At 41.5% G+C, this 12,864-nt stretch overlaps 2 protein-coding genes across 2 annotated transcripts in view; both read left to right on the top strand.

Annotated features, from left to right (window-relative positions):
* Positions 1–12,864, top strand: part of LOC309525153 (uncharacterized protein C3orf49) — a 254,711-nt gene that overhangs the window by 25,566 nt on the left and 216,281 nt on the right. The gene's annotated exons all lie outside the window — the stretch shown is intronic.
* Positions 16–12,864, top strand: part of ATXN7 (ataxin 7) — a 90,732-nt gene continuing 77,883 nt past the window's right edge. The window contains exon 1 of the mRNA XM_082209440.1: positions 16–102. The gene's annotated coding sequence lies outside the window, so the exon portion shown is untranslated. The remainder of the gene's footprint in view (positions 103–12,864) is intronic.

Here is a 12,864-nt window from a genome sequence, read left to right as displayed (position 1 = left end):
CCTGGCACGGGCGGGCAGCCGAGCGCGGGCGGCAGCGCAGGAGCCCCCGCCCCGTGGGCCCCGGCCTCCAGCAGCACCTCAGCAGGGCTGCTTCCCCGCCAGGTGAGGGCGAGGCAGGCGGTGGGGTGGGGTGGGGTGGGGGGTGGGCGAGGGGATGGGTCTCCACCCCTCAGCCACGCTGCCCAGGGTCGTGGCCTGGTTGTTGGCCAGCAGCCACCTAACCTTTGGTGACCTTTGCGCTGCCACGACAACCGGCCGGGCCGGCGCTATGGGCACAGCACCCTCAGAACTGCCAAAGACCTGGGGCCGTCGTCACCTGTGTCTCCTTCATGACATCCGCTGCCCCACTTTTTCCTTCCACAGCCTCACTAGATCCGGCCTCCGCGGTCGCCACCGTGCTGTCGCCGCCGCCAGGACAGGTGTCATGCTGTCATTTCCGCCGCAATGCCCTGCATTGTTGCGCCGTGGTGTCGTGGCTTCTTTGGACATTCCCGTTGCCACCCCCCTTGCTTACTGTCTCTTCTCTAGCGTCCTCCACCGACCCCATTATTGCCATGCTGGTTTTACAGTCCCCCGCTGAAACTGTCACAGCTGCTATATAAGAATTGCTGCCATATCTCTGTTGGTGATACCATTCCATTGGGTTTTCCCATAGTACCGCCATCTTCTTTGCCACTGTTACCACAGCTTCTCTTGCCTCCCCACTAATCACTTCATCAGTTTGTCTGTGCCAATTCAACTTTCCTTGTGGCACCATCATTGCAGTTGCTTCCCTTGTTTCTTTCACTTTCATATCTCCGGTGTTTTCTCTAGGTCAGATTTGACAACTCTTCTATTTCTCTTTACGCTATTGGAGAACCACCACTACCAGAATAGTACATACGTTAAGAATGCTTGATGTTGCCACCATTCCTTTTGTCTTTTGCCTTTTTGGTCATCCTTGCCATTTATCTCATTACCATACAAGAAGCCCGTCCATACTCATTACACCTTTTGCTGGTGTTTATGGCATTTTCCTTTCCAGCCGATAATTGTTGTGACATCTGTTTTGCTTATTATTGTTTCTGAAATGTTTTGCATTGTTGTTGTGGCCTTTGTTAGCACGGTTGACTTTCTTGATTTTATGCTTCTTAGATCTGCAAATATTTTGGGGGAACCATTTATTTCCCATTGCTTTATCTGAAATTACTACCACAAGCTCCACTTAAATTCTTTTTGTCATTACTTTTGATGTAATCATAGAATTGTAGAGTTGGAAGGGACTCCAAGGGTCAATTAGTCCAACCCCCTACAATGCAGGAATCTCAGCTAAAGCATCCATGTCTATGATTTTCACTATTACAGTGCTAAAGTAGTTGTTTCTGCTCTTTGACATTCTTCCAACAGTGATAAGTATGTCATTCTGAGCTCCTTTGATGAGAGTATCTCTTGCTCTGATCCATTTGTGAAGCCATACAGTAGATTTTGTGTTTGCTCGTGTGTTTGTCTTAGCTTTTGGCATTGTTGTTTGATACATCACTATTGCAGTTTTTCTTTTCTACTTCCCTTGTGCATGTTTGCTACATTTGATTCTGTTGCTGTCATGGTACACGTTGATGGATCATAATGCTTGGCCAAGCTCCTATTACCACTCTATAACAACTGAGGAGCAACAGTGCCATATTATTGGTAAATTCAAACAATAGGAGAGTACTTGACCACAGAATTATTCTTCCTCTTGTTTGTTGTCCTGAGGGAAGTCGGAGCATGTAAAACTGACAAGATAGCTCAGTGGCAGGATATCTTTAACTCACTCCATTGAATACAGTCCTCTTGCATTGGTTGTGTTCTTAAGCTGAAAGCAGTCTAAAGTACGTCTGGATTCCGAAATTCACTTTTCTGTATTCAGATTTTGGGCTAATACTAAACACGAACTGTCAGACACAGAACCTTGGATGTCAGATGTTCAGTTTTGGCTATCTGATTACACATGGTTAGTGGCTAATCCACATCAGGAACTGTATCAGTAAATTATCGTGTGAATTTGGAAGAAGAATGACTTAGTGTAAGCATAGCTGCTTTCATATTTATATCAGTCTTTAGGACTTCACTTACTGTTTCCTGACAATTTAAGTATCAGCTGCTGACAGTGGAATGAGGAATGGTGTTCATGCTGAGAGGTGTAAGGAAAAGAAGCAGAGGTATATTTTGTTTTAGTTGTGTTCTTATTGGTCTCCCTTTTCTTCAGAGCAACTGCCTCTGGACCTAGTCAAAGCTCCTGCTGTGGTTTAGAGGTGAGAATGTGGGGGAGAGAGAGTGAGTTATGGTAATGTATGGAAAGAAAAAAGAAATTAAAGGAGTAGTGAAGCTACAGAAGCACTGTAGGGTGCTGTAGTCTGTAGGAGGACAGACCCTGAAAACTGCAGTGATGTTAGTGAAAGCTGTAGGCCCATAGAACCACAGGCTTTGATATTGCAGAGATCATGAGCTGTACCATATGGGATCTATTTATTTTTTCAGGCAAAACATGTCTCAAATGTTTGAATGTCTGGCCAGCATGTTTCATCTTCTTTTTCAGTAATTCTATTTCTCAGTTTCTTCCTTACATTGTAAAATGCATTAATCCATTTCTCACATAGTCAGAATATTTGTTTTCCCTTGCAGGGCCTTTATTTTATTTTGACAGTATCAATAAACGATTTACAATGTTCTGAACAATGATCTGAAGAACATGAAGGTGCAATAGTTTCTAATTTGTCCTGCTTTGAATGTGAACTGGCTTAGGGGTTCATTTTGAACTTGAAGATAACCTCTGGTAGAAACAGGAAATGTTTTACAAGATTAGTCCAGTGGTTTGGTCAATCTTATATGCCCTTGTGCTCACTGAAATTTTACTAGCCATCACAAGTATGTTCTAAGCTGCAAATGTAAAACTGCTTCTTAATTTGCAGATCTCATTGGGACAAAGAGAGCTCAGTAGTGTTGGGGTTATATTTTAGGGTTTCAGCTTTTAACAAATTGTTCAGAGGGAAATTGCATCCTAACCCCCCAAAATCATCTGTTGTTTCGTATATGCTATCCTTTTGAGAGGTGACAATATGAAAACGTGGAAGGATAGATTATATTACAAACACGTTGCTTTGGTGTATCTAAACAATGCATATTTTGTGAGTCAGCACTGAAATCCAGTCTGAAGTGGCAATATTCCTATTGATTACTGCAGAGACCGTTAAGTACCGGTAATTTACTTCAGAGAGTCCTGTTTACTTCAGTTAGGGCTGCTGTGCATTAAACTTTCAGGGTTAAGACCCAACGTCCCCATCTACACATTTACTTCTTATCAAACACCATCTGATTCAATATTTATGCTTGCTAATACAGATTAGAATCATAGGGTTGGAGGGGACCTTTTAGGTTATCTTGTTCAACTCCTGCTTGATACAGGAATTGCCATTTCATATTGACTACAAACTGGGAGCAGGGCAAAATGCAGCCTTATCTTTCCTGGAAGCCTAGCCATCCTGATTGTAACAATTTCCGGAAGAGTATATCTGTGTTGTTTTTTGTTGCAAGAGACTTAAGGATTGTATTGACTCTTAGCTGGTAACACTGAATATTTTCTTCTTCCTGTGACAATGTGGAACAACTGATTTGCTTAAGTGAGCTGTATTGGTTTTATTAAGCTCATTCTTTGCCCTTATAGACACCTCTGGTGTGGTGTACCTTGAACACTCCAATTGTGTAGTGCAATATAGGCATGATATGGGCTACTTAATATATTTTGGATAGGAGATACTGCCTCTAGTTCTTTCTATGTTTGAATTAGACAGGTTGAGCATTATGTGATTCAGGATGGTACTGGCTTAGATTGTCAGCCTTCCGCTCTACCCATGACAGTGTTGTTGTATAATAGGCAAAAAATTCCACAGGTGAGGTGCATTTCCATGCTTTTGAATTTTGTTTTGTTTTTCTGCAGCAGCCCAGAAAAAAAGTGGGAAGCCCTAACAGAAGCACTAAAAGAAATGCATATTCTGCGTAAATGATTGCAGGAAAAATACAAATGTAGAGGGGGAGATATAATTGCAAAGCAATCAAGGAGTTCCTTAGTCTTAACTATGAATTCTGCCTACTTTCAGTGCCATTCTTAGCCAGTGTTAATCACAGAGATGCAGTATAAATGGGGCCACATTTGGAGAAGGGGACAGCCCCTAAGTGAGTAATCATATTTCTGGTGTATTACCTGCCAATACTTGAAGTAAATCGCTAGTTGCCTGTGGCAAGTAATGAACAGTCTTTAAGCTGGGAAAGTCCACAAACATTTATCCTTCTTCCTTGTAAGTGATTAACAAATGATTAACACTGATGCTTATTTTTCCTTGCCTGCCTAACCACATACATGTATGTATTTTGGATTTCAGTTCTGTAATCATTCTTTTAATATGTCCCCATTACAATATGAGTTGGTTGATTTTTATTTATAACAACCACCCACCCACTGCTTTTTGTAATAACTGCCTTTGAAATCCCAACAAAATAGAATAATATCATAGCAAAAAAGAACAGTATCATTAAAACATTGTTAACAGTGGCAAATACTGAGCAGGAGCCAAAACCAATCTCAAAACCCTTAAAAGCCTGGGGAAACATCATCAACCAAAAGTTTTTACTTGTCATCTAATATAAATCTGATTTGATGCCAAGAGAGTAAATAAGGGGGCAGAATTCCAGCAGTGAGATGTCACTGCCTAAAAGACCCTCTCTCTGATGGGACACGATCATATCACCTCAAATGAGGTAATTAGAGATGAACTGCTAATGATAGTCAGGTTGTTATAAAGTGTTCATTTTGAGCCAGGGATCACCCCAGTTTAAACCATGGAAACCGTTTTTAGTTCCAGGAATATGAGATGTAAGAACATCACATATTTCAGTGCATAGTAACTACATTATTCCCAACATATTAGTTGTGGTAGGACTTCCCAATCTTTGTGTGTGACTTCTGAGCAGGCTTAAGTTCTAGTTCTCACTTTGGAAGTTTAGTCCCCTGTGTACATAATGAAGTTGCGTTAATCTGAGCCACACCATTGATTCATGTACCCGTACAACACACTCAAGCTAGTACTGACTCCCCAGAGTCATAGATGGAGGTCTTCCCCAGCCTTGTTCCCTGATATCCTTGTAACTGGAGAAGCAGAGATTGAAATAATAGATGTAGAAGGGAAATAACTAAGCAAAAGCAAAATGATAACCTCAACTAGAATGTTGTATCCTAATAGAAAACCCTACATAGAAATATTCAGTCTGTCATCTGTCCCTGTAATTTTTCTGTTTAAAGATTCCTTGGTAATAAGCTGCACTTCTATATATACTTAACCTGAGAATAAAACCCCTTGAACTCATAGGTGTTTCTGAGCAGACATGCTTCAGATTGCTTTGTTAACTTGTTAAATGTTGTTCTTCCTGAGCAACTGTTCATACTTTTCAGAACGCTCATTTGTAAGTTAGACAGGAAGAACACAGATCCTCGTCCTGAAGATGGACATATTGAATTGCAATAGCTAGTAGGAGAAGCTTCATCATGCTGCTAGGTTTCCCCCTAACTGTTTTATGTCTCAGGGGCAACCTTTACTTGAAATGGAATTTGCCACTGCCTGTATTCAGCCTCGGATAATTTGTTTGAAAATGATGTGTTTTGCTTGGCAAGTTTCCTCTTTTTATCTGTAGTCCCCTATCAGGCCTCCATTAAGTATGTTCAACTGATTCTGCTTCTCCCTCCCTTGTCTGTTGCCATTAAGTGGGACCCAAATATTTACCTTGCAGGGAAAGCAGGGTTGATTATACATGGGATCTTAGTCACAATACTGGATGGTTGATCTTGAGACAACTGTCAGGTGACTGCAGAGGAAGAAAGTTCAAAGGATAGCTGCTCTACCACATAGTGTCTCTTTCTGTATTTTTAGTTTGATAACTAGGTTCTTCACTGGCAGGTTAGACTAGAGTACATGCTGAGAGGTTGCAGGAGCCTCTGCTTTGGTCATATGATGCCTAAGAAATGTTTCACATAAATATTGTGGTCTCATTTTGGTCCCCAACCACAAGAGCTAAAAGTTTACTTAAATTAATAGGCTGTAACAATGAGAATTTTAGTTTCAATTGTTGCCGTGGTGAGAATTACAGTTGTACATTCTCAGTTGCTTCATGCAAGCCTTGTGAAATCAGAGGAGCTCTCGCACAGCATCAATCCTTCATGAATTGTACCTACAGCAATTAGGATCTTCTGTGCCTGCTTTAACATTTTTTTAAAAAAATAATAAGGTAAACCCTGTAATTATTTTAGTGCTATTTATGAAGCGCTCTTTTATTGTTCTCTTAGAGCATAACAAGGTGTGTCATGCTGCAATATCGCCACTGTCAAGTGTGTTTCAGAAATTATCTTTGGGTCTCATCCTGAGGAACTGACTGTCCTAGAATGACACACGCTTGTTTAGTGTCTCATCATATTATACTCTCGTGAGGAAAGTTTCACTCTTCTAGATAAGAGGAGTATTCAGTTTAACCATTGTCTTTCTTTATGGATAGACTAAACATAAGCTCAGCTTCTCCATGACATCCAAATAAGGAGAGGCTGTGCAAGCTCTGTACAAGTGTCTTCATGCGGTGGTGGACTGGATGAGGGCCAGTAAACTAAATTTCAATCCTGGGAAGGTGGAGTTTCTGTTGGTAGGTGGTTCCCATCTTTGGAAGACTGGCCAGTTGCCTGTTCTGGAGGTTGTTGCACTCCCTTTAGAGGAGCAGGTACGCAGCTTGGGGTACTCTTGGATATATCTTTGTCACTGGAGGCCCAGTGACCTCTATGGCGAGGAGTGCCTTTTTACTAGCTTACTCTGGTTTGCCAACTTTCGCCATATCTGGAGCAGCATAACTTGGTCACTGCAGTCCATACATTGGTAACCTCAGGACTGGATTACTGCAATGTGCTCTTTGTGGGGCTGTCCTTGAGCCTAGTCCAGAAGCTCCAGCTGGTGCAGAAAGCAGATGTTATACTGCTGGTGCGAACAGATGATTTGGCAGGATGTCACACCTCCGTTGAAGCATCTGCCCCGGTTGCTAATATGTTTTCAGGCCTGGTTCAAAGTTCTTGTGTTGACATACAGTGCCCTGAACAACTTGGGTCTAGGATACCACTTGGGTCCAGGATACCTGAAAGACCACTGAGATCATCCGGAGGAGTGCTGTTAGTTGTCCCCTGTGTTACAGGAGATCTTATTTTAGGTTCAGCCCTAAAGATGGCTGAATGGCTTCATGAAATAGATTTCCATTCCTGCTCCCCACCACCCATAACCAAAAGTACATGACACAAAGTCATTTTTTTAACCATAGAACAGTATTCAAATAATAAGATTCTTTTGACACCATATATATATTTATTGCGTGATATCTCACCTTTTTCTCCAAGGTAGTGATGAACATGGTTCTCCACCTTCTCATTTAAAGCCCACAACAACCTTGTGAGGTAGCTTAGGCCAAGAGGTTTACAAATAAGTTGCTGTCTTGATTTCATAGTAACTGTATCAAGGAAGTGCCATTAGAGTCATTGGTTTTATGTGTGCTTATAAATATCAGAAAATGCAGATTTATCACATAAATCAGGCTGCAATCCCCCATGCACACTTACTTGGAAGTCCTGTTAAATGTGGTTCAGCTTACTTCTGAGTAGGAATGTATAGGATTCTGCTGTCGATAAGTGAGACTTCTGTTTGATCTTTATTTTGGCTAGTACATATTCCAATGACTAGAAACTTTTCTGTTAGGTTTTCATAGTGAAAAAAAATAACAGATTTCCCCTTTATTTTCCCCACCCATTTAATTTGAAGGCAACACATTCAAGTTTTCTTACTCAGTTTTCCCTCATGCTTTACAAGTGTTTTGTCTTCCGCTGTAATTAATGCCCCTCCCTCTTCCTCATCCAGCATCACCAGTGATGTTAGCAGGAGTGTGTATATCTCAGCTGTATAGATTTCCAATGGCGTTTACAGGGCAAATTCCTTTTACGTTTGTACCCAAAACAATATTTCAGTATTTCATTATAATATTAATCAAAGGCTATTTTTAAAATGCTGACATATATAGATAGGTGAAGTGACTTTTTCAGCAAGTTTATAATGTTTTGTAAGGGTTGTCAGAGTTTCAGTTTAAAAGTCTGGGAAGGGAAACTGCCAAAGTTAATCATTGTTTGAAAGAGGAAGGATATTCAAATACTGTAACTCCTTTGTTTATGAAACCATGCAGTGTCTTGAAAATACAGACTCTTTCAGTTTCTCTTTCTTTTGCAGGATTCTTAATGTCACAGAATCAAAAGTTTATTTACAGGGAAATCAACATCCTTTATGTTTGTTGTATTATATAAAATACTATATTACACATACATCCAATATGGCAGGTATGTGGTAGAGGCAATTTCTTTACCTGTTGCTATGGTGGGGTGAGCAAGAGTAGTGGAGGACAGTTAATCTGCCCTCCCCAAAAAAGATTCGTAGAAGTTGATACTAAGCGGTTCCGTTTCTCATACCTAATCTGTAAATATCCCGTCTTATAGTTTTTTGTTGCTCTCTAAAATTGAAGCCACTTGCAAGGTTTGTCTGGTTTTTGAGAAATGCCATGCATTTAAAAGAACAAAATGTATATGGGAATAAATGTGTTTCAAGGAACAAGCTTGTAAGCAATATGTTTCATGTCATTTCATTTCACTTTTAATTTGTATACTGCCTTTTTATATTACTATGCACAAGGCGGTTTACAGCAACAAAATATACAACAAAGAACACACACCTTATAATAATCTGATCCGATACAGGAAGTCATAATAAAACATAACTTTAAAATGGAACAAATAATATCAAATAAAGTAATATTCAATTATCTATTAGAATATAATAGTACACAATAAAGTTAACTCTCAAAACATCAGCTAATGTTGAGCGAGCCCCGATGGGGTTGCAGTAGGTGCCCAAGGATACCTAGTGCCAATACTGTATTGGCCTGTTCATAGCCCTTCACATTTTTGTTTATTTATTTTTTTGTAATTCCTTCAAATCAAACCAGTACAGCGGTACCTCGCAAGACGAAATTAATTCGTTCCGCGAGTTTTGTCGTCTTGCGATTTTTTTTGTCTTGCGAAGCACGGTGTCGGGAAAGTTTTGGAAAAGCTTCAAAAATCACCAAAGTCTTTAAAAACCTCAAAAAAGGCTACCACACCGCGTTCTATGAGTTGCTCCTCGAAGTCAAGTCACAACTGTATTAACGGTGTTAAGAAAAAGGAAACAAACTTGCAAGACGTTTCCGTCTTGCAAAGCAAGCCCATAGGGAAAATCGTCTTGCGAAGCAGCTCAAAAAACAAAAAACCCTTTCGTCTAGCGAGTTTTTTGTCTCGCGAGGCATTCGTCTTGCGAGGTACCACTGTACTGTTATCCCCATATTGTGCATGGCAGGCCAAGATAATAGTTTGGACAGTTCATGGATAAGTTGAGATTCGAATTGGGGACTTCTTAATTTATTACAGCTCAGTCTCTGAACTACAGTGTTATGAGTCAGCTCATATAATAGAGGAGGAGGCAAAAAGGAGGAAGCTTATGTCAAATGCTGCAATTGTATTTATAAGGTGAATGGCAACCACGGAGAGAGCCTTGCTAATGTGTAGGCCTGCCTAGGGAATTCCTTCCCTAGGGAGTTCACCTGCCACCAACATTTCTGTAAACAGTCCTGGAAACTTTGCTGAAGAATAGTATATAAATATTTTAAAAGAAAAATAAATATTAGTTGAAACTGGTGTGGAAATACTGCAGATAGTTTTTGCATTTCTGTTTTACAGGGTGCTTTGCCATTATGCTTATCTCTCTGCCCCACTCGGTGAATAGGAGAAGACAAGTAAATTATTGCAAATAAGCAAATATATGAGGCAGATATGTTTTGATATTTTGTCATTTTATACAGTGGACAATTCAGTTTGAGCTTGGCATATTTTTTTTTTTTTAACCAAACTTGAAGTACACATAGTTCTGTTGCATGCACTATTACTGTAGTTCAAATTTCTCCTTCAGCAGGCAGCTATGGTACAGAGTACAGGAGAAGGCTTTCTTCTTTTCTCCCCAGAAACCAAAGCAATGTGGGAGGAGAGGAGAAGCCTCTTTTTCTCACTCCTTGCTGCCCTGCCTACCCTCCGCAGCAGGTTTCCGTTTTGTTGTGTGTTAGTTGAGAAGGCGTTTGCCAACAATAGAAATATGCCGTAGAAATCACTTTGTGTATGTGGAGCTTCACTCTTAAGTAATTTAATAGCCATTGCCTGTTTGCCATGTGAAAGTAGTGGTACTCCCATGTGCAGAAGGAACTGCTTCTATCCAGGCAAATGAAATTATTTCCTGGCTACTACAGAATGAGTGGTTTGCATATCACAACAGCAAAAAATATTTTGAAGTAGTTTGTTTTTATTCCCTCTCCCACAAGCTCAGTTGTACTACTGTTATGTTCAAAGTTTGCATGTACAACTCTGTGTGTGATTCTGTTGCTGGCATGGGAGACAATGGAGGAGTGTGCCTTTGGGGGTAAAGTCAAACTGTTGGAAGGTTGCAGTGCTTGTTGTGAGTGTAGGGTCCAATATGGGAGAGAAATGTTTTGTTACAGCTGGTGCAGTTGAAGGCCAAGCATATAATAAATAGCTGAAATAAACTTCTTCAGTTCTATTGGAGCAATTCCTGGACGACAATGGAACATCATTATTGATGGAACATCAGTATACATTGGTACCTCGGGTTACATACCCTTCAGGTTACATACGCTTCAGGTTACAGACTCTGCTGACCCAGAAATAGTACCTCGGGTTAAGAACTTTGCTTCAGGATGAGAACAGAAATTGTGCTACGGCGGCACGGCGGCAGCAGCAGGAGGCCCCATTAGCTAAAGTGGTGCTGCAGTTTAAGAACAGTTTCAAGTTAAGAATGGACCTCCAGAACGAATTAAGTACTTAACCCGAAGTACCACTGTAAAGGCTTTATGTAGGGGTGTATGTGTGCATGTGCATATACCTGTGTAGTACAGAAAACAATATTTTCATGAAACTAAGAGGTCTCCATTCTGCATTAAAAGCAATAGAACGTCCCTATTTTCATGAAGAATGTTGAAGGGTATGGTATTACTAATGTAATTATAGCATTTAGCTTTCGATACCATCGACCATGGCATCCTTCTGGGGTGACTGTCCGAACTAGGGGTGGGTGGCACCGCTTTGCGGTGGTTCCAGTCCTACTTGGATGGTCATTCCCAGAGGGTGTTGCTTGGGGAATGCTTTTCAGCTCTATGGAACTTTCATTGTGGCGTTTTGCAGGGCTCAGTCCTATCCCCTACATTGTTTAACATCTACATGAAACAGCTGGGTGGGGTTTTCAGGATGTTTGGAATATGTTGTCAGCAGTATGCTGCTGACACTCAGCTCTGTTTCTCCTTTACATCTGCAGGTGAGGCAGTGGAAGTGCTGGACCAATGTCTTGCCTCTGTAATGGACTGAATGAGAGCCAACAAACTGAATCTCAATCCAGATAAGACTGAGGCACTGTTGGTGGGTGCAGTGACGTAGCGCGGGGGATGCAGGGGGGGCCGGCCGCACTGGGCGCAACATCTGGGGGTTAGGGTTAGGGGGCGCAAATCCACGGGTTAGGGGGCGCAAATCCACCCGTTAGGGGGCGCAAATTACTTGCCTTGCCCCGGGTGCTGACAACCCACGCTACGCCACTGGGTGGGTGGTTCCCTAGACCGGATGGGTGGGAGATCACCTTCTCTTGATGGGGTTACACTTCCTCTGAAGGAGCAGGTTTGTAGCCTGGGGGTACTCCTGGATCCTCTGCTGTCGTTCGAGGCTCAGGTGGCCTCAGTGGCCCGCAGTGCCTTCCATCAGCTTCAGCTGCTGACCCAGCTACACCCCTATCTGGACAGGAATAGCCTGACTACTGTTGTCTATGTTCTAGTCACTTCAAGGTTAGATTACTGCAATGTGTTATATGTAGGGCTGCCTCTGAAGACGGTTTGGAAACTTCAGCTAGTGCAGAATTCTGCAGCTGGGTTGCTCACCGGAGCAAGATGGTTTGAACGTATTGCACCCATCCTGGTCTGGCTGCAGTGGCCACCAATTAGTTTCTGGGCCCAATTCAAAGTGCTGGTTTTGACCTATAAAGCCTTAAATGGTTGAGGACCATATGAACCTTTCCATATGAACCTACCTGGACCCTGAGGTCATCTTCTGAGGCCCTTCTTTGTGTGCCTCCTCCTTGAGAGGTCCGGAGGGTGGCTCCCTGTCCCTGGAATGCTCTCCCCTGGGAAGTTTGCCTGGCGCCTTCATTATACACCTTTAGGCGTCAGGCAAAAACATTCCTTTTTAACCAAGCCTTTGGTTGATTTGATTTACATCCTATGCTCTTTTAAAATGTGGGGTTTGAGGGGGGGTTATTGTTTTTATTTTGATTATGTATTTTGTGGTTTTATATTTTGATTTTGTTCTGTTAACCACCCTGAGACCTCTGGGTATAGGGCGGTATATAAATTCAATAAATAATAATAATGATTTATTAATGCTAGTATGTTTCAAAATAGGCTAGATATCACTTCTGATGATTGCTCTGGTTGAAAATACTGTAATGCCGCTTGTCTCTGCCATCTATATTTCAGCATTCCTTTTAGGATAGCATTCCACTCTGCTTAATGAGGATGCTAAATTTTGTCACTTGATCAAAAATCCAATGCTTACTCTCTGCTTCCTACCTCCTTTAGTTTTTGTATTCTAAGCACAGTATAGTTACCGTTGAAATAGTTTTTATCTCTGCAGCTGCTTTTTTAGACCCT

Source organism: Podarcis vaucheri (assembly GCF_965113315.1).
Source record: "Podarcis vaucheri genome assembly, chromosome: 2".
Classification (NCBI taxonomy): Eukaryota; Metazoa; Chordata; class Lepidosauria; order Squamata; family Lacertidae; genus Podarcis; species Podarcis vaucheri.
This window is presented reverse-complemented; position numbering and strand designations above follow the sequence as displayed.